Source organism: Aotus nancymaae, unplaced genomic scaffold, assembly GCF_030222135.1.
Source record: "Aotus nancymaae isolate 86718 unplaced genomic scaffold, 86718_ANA_hifiasm-v0.15.2.pri h1tg000058l, whole genome shotgun sequence".
Lineage (NCBI taxonomy): Eukaryota > Metazoa > Chordata > Mammalia > Primates > Aotidae > Aotus > Aotus nancymaae.
In genome coordinates, this window is record NW_026988472.1 from 53,189,530 (window position 1) to 53,198,859 (window position 9,330).

Sequence of the window (9,330 nt, forward strand, 5' to 3'; positions counted from 1 at the left end):
ATCTGTTGTCTCCAGATTTTTTAAAATATATATATATTTTATTGCATTTTAGGTTCTGGGGTACATGTAAAGAACATGCAGGATTGTTGCATAGGTACATACATGGCAATGTGGTTTGCTGCCTCCATTCCCCCATCACCTATATATATCTGGCATTTCTCCCCATATTATCCCTCTCCAACTCCATAACCTCCACTGTCCCTCCCCTAGTCACCCCTGACAGACCTCAGTGTGTGATGCTCCCCTCCCTGTGTCCATGTGTTCTCATTGTTCAACACCGACCTGTGAGTGAGAACATGTGGTGTTTGGTTTTCTGTTCTTGTGTCAGTTTGCTAAGAATGATGGTTTCCAGGTTCATCCATGTCCCTACAAAGGACATGAACTCATCGTTTTTTATGGGTGCATAGTATTCCATGGTGCCACATTTTCCCTGTCCAGTCTATCATCAATGGGCATTTGGGTTGGTTCCAGGTCTTTGCTACTATAAACAGTGCTGCAATGAACATATGTGTGCATGTGTCTTTATAATAGAATTATTTATAATCCCTTGGATATATACCCAGTAGTGGGATTGCTGGGTCAAATGGAATTTCTATTTCTAGGTCCTTGAGGAATCGCCACACTGTCTTCCACAAGGGTTGAACTAATTTACACTCCCACCAACAGTGTAAAAGTGTTCCTATTTCTCCACATCCTTTCCAGCATCTGTTGTCTCCAGATTTTTTAATGATCGCCATTCTAACTGGTGTGAGATGGTATCTTAATGTAGTTTTGATTTGCATTTCTCTAATGACCAGTAATTATGAGCATTTTTTCATGTTTCTTGGTGTCATATATGTCTTCTTTTGAAAAGTGTCTGTTCATATCCTTTGCCCACTTTTGAATGGGTTTGTTTGTTTTCTTGTAAATCTGCTTTAGTTCTTTGTAGATTTTGGATATACGTCCTTTGTCAGATAGGTAGATTGCAAAAATTTTTGCCCATTCTGTTGGTTGCTGGTTCAGTCTAATGATGGTTTCTTTTGCTGTGCAGAAGCTCTGGAGTTTAATTAGATCCCATTTGTCTATTTTGGCTTTTGTTGCCAATGCTTTTGATGTTTTGGTCATGAAGTCCTTGTCTATGCCTATGTCCTGAATGGTTTTGCCTAGGTTTTCTTCTAAGGTTTTTATAGTGTTAGGTCTTATGTTTAAGTCTTTAATCCATCTGGAGTTAATTTTCATGTGAGGTGTCAGGAAGAGGTCCAGTTTCTGCTTTCTGTACATGGCTAGTCAGTTTTCCCAACATCATCTATTAAACAGGGAATCCTTTCCCCATTGCTTGTTTTTGTCAGGTTTGTCAAAGATCAGACAGTTATAGATGTGTGGCATTGCCTCTGAGGCCTCTGTTCTGTTCCATTGGTCTATATTTCTGTTTTGGTACCAGTACCATGCTGTTTTGATTACTGTAGCCTTGTAGTATAGTTTGAAGTCAGGTAGCATGATGCCTCCAGCTTTGTTCTTTTTGCTTAGAATTGACTTGGCTATGCGGGCTCTCTTTTGGTTCCATATGAAGTTTAAAGCGGTTTTTTCCAGTTCTGTAAAGAAGGTCATTGGTAGCTTGAGGGGGATAGCGTTGAATTTATAAATCACTTTGGGCAGTATGGCCATTTTCATGATATTGATTCTTCCTAACCATGAGCATGGAATGTTTCTCCATCTGTTTGTGTCCTCTCTTATTTTGTTGAGCAGTGGTTTGTAGTTCTCCTTGAAGAGGTCCTTTACGTTCCTTGTTAATTGTATTCCTAGGTATTTTATTCTCTTTGTAGCAATTGTGAATGGCAGTTCATTCTTGATTTGACTCTCTTTAAGTCTGTTATTGGTGTATAGGAATGCTTGTGATTTCTGCACATTGATTTTGCATCCTGAGACGTTGCTGATATTGCTTACCAGTTTCAGGAGATTTTGGGCTGAGAGGATGGGGTCTTCTAGATATACAATCATGTCGTCTGCAAATAGAGACAATTTGACTTCCTCCTTTCCTAATTGAATACCCTTTATTTCTTTTTCTTGCCTGATTGCTCTGGCTAGAACTTCCAATACTATATTGAATAGGAGGGATGAGAGTGGGCATCCTTGTCTAGTGCCAGATTTCAAAGGGGATGCTTCCAGTTTTTGCCCATTCAGTATGATATTGGCTGTCGGTTTGTCATAAATAGCTTTTATTATTTTGAGATATGTTCCATCGATACCTAGTTTACTGAGAGTTCTTAGCATAAAGGGCTGTTGAATTTTGTTGAAAGCCTTCTCTACGTCTATTGAGATAATCATATGGTTTTTGTCTTTGGTTCTGTTTACGTGATGGGTTACATTTATAGATTTGTGTATGTCGAACCAGCCTTGCATCCCTGGGATGAAGCCTACTTGATCACGATGGATAAGCTTTTTGATGTGGTGTAATAATAACTATTCTTGAATCAACTTGGAATTCAAGTTTCTTTCTACCACGTTTTCAACAAAATCTGAATATGCTAGTTTAAGAATGGAACAAATGATAAGTCTATCATTACAATTTACATCACCCAGGACTATCATTTCACTGTAAGCAGCTGTTCATTTATTTGTATCTTTATAAATGCCAGCCCTGAGACTTTATATCTTGAGGGATAGGGGATTCCTGGTAACATTTTTAGCATGCAAAACATTAATTAAATCATGTCACATTTAGGATTATAGTGAGGGAAAAGACAGAAAGGAACCAGTTAGGCAGACAGCTAGGATAGGTCCTAGGTAGAATTCCTTTTTTTCTAACAAAGGAACAGCCTGAAGCATCAGGCTGCAAGCCTAGATAAGGAGGCAAATTCCACCATAAACATGCCTTCTGTGTAGCTAGCAAGGGTCATGTAAACACAGTAGGCTTCAGTGAGCACATTGCTTTCCTTTTCTGGACATTCTCAGATAAGGGAATTTGCACAGGGAAGGGTGTGGGGCGGCTTGCTTGAAACATGCCTAAAAGGAGTAACACAGAACCCAGCATGTCCACAATGGAGAATTCCATCCGCCTACACATTTGCAGTAAAGGAAATTAAACACCATGGAGTAACTTAGGCTAAGGGTCCGCATGCACATTAGAAGGACAGTGAGGAACAGTCAGGAATTTGCACTTTATGCAGATGAAACACCCAGTCCTAACTGGTTATTTGCATCTTACTAGCCCCATGAGACTGTTTATAAAAGCCCTTGTATTCGATTGTAGAACAGTAACCTTCTTTCGCACCCCCTCTCCATTGCAGAAAACAATTTCTGCCTTCACTCATCAGACTTTCACTCCAGTCTCACCCTTGTGTTCATGCTCCTTAATTTTACTGGTCTTGAAGCAAAGAACTCCTGGTCCTACTTCAAACAAGAAAACTGAAACATTGTAGTGCATTGGCAAAGCTGCTACAAGAGTTTCAACAAGAAGAAACAAGAGGAGTTAGTGAATTTTAATGTGGTTATGGAAAATTGAAGAGTGTGATTCCTACTGCAATTGCCCAAGTATAAGTGCAATATTATGCTGACATATAGAGACACTCCTGAAAAATCATTATTCGATATTGAAAGAATATAAGATGGAAATTTCAATGAAACAAGCTAACCAAACCAATCATCCATTCTTCAGAACTCTCCACATTAAGGCAACATTAGAATTTTACATTTATTTAGAGTGCTCTGGGATCATTTTCATGCTAGTTATCTTAGTTCTATATTTAATTTTTAAAAAAGCTTTTCACTAGCATCATTTCTAATATAAATTTGCTGCCATACCTTCTCAACTCTGTGTTTCCCAGTGCATACAGACAATTATTTTATTTGAAAAGCTACAATTCATGCTTTGTCTTTTCTTTTCTCACATTGTACTAATTTGTCAAATTTCAAAGGTGGGGTCTTGTCCCATCTTTGAATATACCAATGTATATCATAATATACTATTGTCCAGAAATTAGCAGATGCTCAAGAGATTATTGTAAAGTATTTTTATACTGGTGAAGCCCAATATACTCTGAAAAACTTGTCTCATTTGACTTCACATTCATTTAACAGATATTTATTAAGCACTTTCAAAGAGCATCCCAGTAATGCAGAATACTACAATGAGCAATTTAAAAGAATCTTTTCTCTTCTTGAGGTTACATTTTAAGTCAGCGTAGGTATAGAACATTATTCCCAGTTGAGGATGTGCCTTCTGCTGGTCTCTTATCATTTCTTTTATAATGAAGCATCATCATTTTATGGCCTTCTAATTCTCGTACTGGTTACTCTGTGTCATCTTTCATTGTTCCTTGTTTTTGACCCACACCTACACTATCGGCCATCCTGTAACCACCCAATGGGTTTACTTTGTCTGCTGCCTAGACAGAGTTGGTTTACCGAGACAGGGGAATTGCAATGGAGAAAGAGTAACTCACACACAGCTGGCTGTGTGGGAGATGGGAGTTTTATTTTTACTCAAATCAGTCTCCCCTAGCATTCAGGGATCAGAGTTTTTAAGGACAACTTGGTTTGTAGGGGCTTGGGAAATCGGGGGAGTGCTGATTGGTCAGGTTGGAAATAGAATCATACAGCATCAAAGTGAGGTTTTGTTGATGTCTTTCTTGCTGTTCCAGGGTGCGATCACAGAACTGGATGAGCCTGATTACTGGTCTGGATGGTGCCAGCTGATCCATTGAGTGCAGGGTCTACAAAATATCTCAAGCAGTGATCTTAGGTTTCACAACAGTGATGTTATTTCCAGGAGTGGTTTGGGGAGGTTCAAACTCTTGCCTGCAGAGGCCACATGGCCCACAACTGTAATTTCTAATATTGTAACTGATTTGTTAGTCATACAAAGGCAGACTGGTCCCCAGGCAAGAAAGGGGTCCTTTCAGGAAAGGGCTATCATCAATTTTGTTTCAGAGTCAAACCATAAACTAAATTCCTCCCCAAGGTTAGCTTGGCCTATGCCAAGGAATGAACAAGTACAGATTAAATGTTAGAAGCAAGATGGAGTCAGTTAGGTTTGATTTCTTTCATTGCCATAATTTCCTCAGCTATAATTTTGGCAAAGGTGGTTTCAATCTCTTTCACCCTCTCTCTGCTTCTCCTCTATATTCCCCTGGTGCTGACCTCAAAGACCCTGGTTTCCCAAACCACCTTATACCAATGGTGTCTGAACACCTAGGAGCTGCGTGAATTTCAGCTCCCTTTATTCCAAACCACATTACCCCTCTGCCTACTGGACTAGCTTATGGACTTGTATCTCAAAATTACCGTACACAGATTTGCAGCAATCTGCATCGCTTCAAATAAGAGCTTTTACCTTATTTCTTCACCCAATGGAAAACCACTGGAGTCATTGTTGAGCCTGCTATCTGCCTAATCTTGTGCATCCAATGATTTGTTAAATCTGCCAAGCATCTGTCATTATCGTGTGTCCCATTTTCTCATTTTCTACTTATCCCCAACCATACACATCGTTAAAAGCTTCATTATGACTTGTGTAGACTAAAAATTATAGTCAACTAATACATCTTTCTACCTTAATGACCCAGCTTGTTTCTCCAAATCTTATAGTGTCTGCCAAGCACACAAACTCATAACCTTGTTGAAAATGGCCAACTATCAATAAGTGGCAATGATATGGACAGGATGCAGGGAAATGCTGGGTAGAAGAGGATGGTTCCCCAATGAAGGCCACACACACAAGCCTGGGCCCACAGCCCTAAACGAGAACTTCACATCCCTGTTTTCCTGCCTGAGTGTTGCTTTTTCCAAAATCACCCTGGCCCACCATGCCCCCCATTCTGTACCAATAAAAACTGCAAAGTCCACTGGCAGAGGAACAGAGTGAGGTGGCAGAGAAGGAGAGAAAAGAAGAAGCATCTGAAAGTTGAGAGGAGTACGACTCAGGACCGTTAGAGAGAAGTTCTGTCTGAGACGGCTGAACTCCAAGGGAAGATTCTCTTCCCACTCCATTCCCTTTCCAGCTCCCCATCCCGCTAAGAGTCACTTCCATCACTCAGTAAAACTTCAGAATTCACCATCTTTCAAGTCCATGTGACTTGATTCTTCCTAGATGCTGGAAAAGGATGCAGGTACCAAGAAGGCAGGGTGCAAAAGGCTGTCCACCTGACTTTCCACTGAGCCAGTTAACATTTAGCCATCTGTGGATGGCATTTGCTAAAAGAGCATTAATTGTAATATACCTCTAGACACTGCCAGGGTGCCAGAACCCAAAAACGCTGCCCCAGCCCAGGCACTAGCTTGCCTGCATCCTCCTCCTCCTGCAAGGGGTTTGAGTGCAGCAGCAGAGTAAGTGAGCCATTCTCCCCATGAAGGGGTCCAGAGAACTCTCCCATCTCAGTAATATTTATTATTCATGAGGTCATGTGTTTACTCATGTACTTCTTTATAAACTAAGCCTAGTCTATTATGGCTGGTCCAACATATAGAATAATGATGAACAGACAAGTGAAATTAGTGAGCACCAGATAGAGTTTGGTATTTTCATCTGGGATGATGATCATCTTAGTAATAGTTGGTAACAAAGTTTAACTGAGCTATCGAAGATTTTGAAACATATTTCTATGTAGGGGCTTTTATAATAATTTGTAATAATACTAATGTGTAAGAACAATGACCAACCATATTTATTTAGAAACACCAAGCTACTTTGTGTCTGTTGCACATTATCTAATTCTGTGGAAGTCACCTCTCATCAGTTATGGTTAGACATCTCCCTGAGTAGCGTACTTCAATATCTTTATATTAATAAAACAGAGTCCCTGCAGCTACTATCTCTCACTGGGTGTCATACACTTTTATATAAAAAAGGTGATTTAACGTAGTTTGCAAGTAGAGAATTTGCTGATTGAGCAAATCCTTCATTTACTTCTTCAAACAAAACATGTAAGATCCATGTGGTTAATATCCTAATAAATAGAACGAGATAGATACTACACAACCTTCAGGGTACTGTGAAGGTTAAAGATAATTTCTCTAATGTTTAGCACAGTGACTTGCACATAGTAGGTTCTTAATAAATTACAATACATTCATACACATTTTATTTAGAGTTAGATCCTGGCTATATTTTTCTTTATGAATTCTATTCTCCAAAAAGGCATATTTCATCTCAGGTGTAACTTAGAATGATGTGCTTTGAGTAGTAAATGTGAATTCCTTGAGAAATGCTATATATTATTTTAATTATTCATCTAAACTCTATCCTCATAATCTTGAAGGCAAAAAAGAGTGAGCTGTTAAAAAGAAAAAGATCAGAAGAATAATTTCAGTTACAGGCCACGGGCATGAAATTTCAAGGATGGTCAAGTTTCAGTTTGAGTTGAGTTGGTTACTTTATGCTGTGATTATTCTTAAGGTCATTTTAATCACAGAGCAGTAAAGTTGGATTTGGTAATGTTTCACAGTAAAACCACTGATGTTACAAATGGGAAAATGTTTCTAGGAAGGCCAGTAACAAAACATGATGTCTGCTCGAAGCAAGGGTGGCCAGCGGGAGTTGTACTAAATGTGATAGTAAAATACTTGAAGTAGAGAATAATTCATTAAACCTTGATATTTCAGAATAGAAGAGGTAGGGAACATTTTAATTTTATGCTATTATGTGTGTGGTAACAGATGAGCTTTAGAATTTAACTTGAAATGTGCTTTCTTATTCATACCTACCTGAGTTAAGAAAATGGGAACTGAAGATAACTCACATTCCAAAAAGGCTATAAATTTCTCTTTAAGGCTGGAACATCTAAGTATTTAAAAGTCTAAGGCTTATAGAGAAAGATAGGGGAGCAAACTCATATTTACCTTGCCATCCTTTCTGAAATCCATAATAATAAAAATCATAAAGGAAAAAAAAATTCCATCTAAAATGGAATTAGGGATTGGCCAAGAGCCCAAAGCCCAGGTTGTAAACCAGATCTATATGGGAGCAAGGTATGAACAAAATCAAAGTAGGAAGAACATAATTCTTCCATTATTTTCTGGGATTGAAAATTTTTTCTTACTAAAATAAGTCAAGAAAAACCTTCCCACAGGATTTTACCTCAAAAGATGAGGATTCTGGGTGAAAAAGCCTATGGGAGAAGAGGAAGCTGCATAAAAGACTGAATTTAACCATTACATTCTCACACTTTTTTCCTCACTTTCCCCTACATCTTTCAATTTCTTTTATGTTTTTAAACAGGCATTTACTGTGTGTAAGGCTCTGAGTTATCCAACCCTTGGGTATCAAATAGATTGATCTTGAACAGAGTATGTCCAATTTTGTGCTAGATGTTCCTGAGTCTCCCTATCACATGAAGGGGTCCAATTATTCACCTAGTTACCCCAAATCAAAGTAAACTCCTCATACTCTATGGTCAATCCTTCAGCCATTCCTATTAGGTTTACCACCAAAATACTTCCTCTCTCACCACTCCATGACTACCACTGTTCTTGACACAGCCAAAGCGTCGTTATATTTCACTGGAGTATAAAACTCCTAAGCAGTCTGTTTGCTTTCAGGAAAGCACCCCCACATCTTTCATTTTCACCCTTCCAATGACTGTAGTATCACCCAGAAGAAATTCTGATTCCTTAGCAAGTCCTACACAAACCCACCTTATTTGTGACCTCCATATCTCTCTGTCCTCTTCTTGTATCCCAATCTTCAAATCCTTCAGTCTTCCCTTGTATTAGTCTATTCTCACGCTGCTAATAAAGACATACTGAAGACTGGATAATTTATAAATAAAAAGAGGTTTAATGGACTCACAGTTCCACATGGCTGAGGAGGCCTCACAATCATGGCCAAAGGCAAAGGAAGAGCAAAGGCATGTGTTACATGGCAGCAGGCAAGAGAGAGTGTGCAGAGGAACTGCCCTTTATAAAACTATCATATCTCATGATACGTATTCATTATCACTAGAAAGGCACAGGAAAAACCGCTGCCATGATTCAATTACCTCCCACCAGGTCCCTCCCACTATATGGGGATTATGGAAACTACAATGGAGATGAGATTTGGGTGGGGACACAGCTAAACCCTATCAGCCCTGTAAACCAATTCTGCTTACCAGCTTTGTGCAGTGTCTCTAGTTTCTTATCTAGTTGTTAAGTTGGCCCTTGGATATTTGACCCTGAGATTCAGGTGAGAGGTCAATGCTGAAGTCATCAATGGAAGAGTCACTGGAGTATTATGATATCTGAATTCATGTAGCACTGACAGATCACCAGGGGTAAGTGCAGAAAGGCTAAGAAAAGCAAGTCCCTCACAAAGGAGGCAGTAATCTATATCTGATGATGGTAATCAAAATAACAAAAATGGTAAATGATGATAGT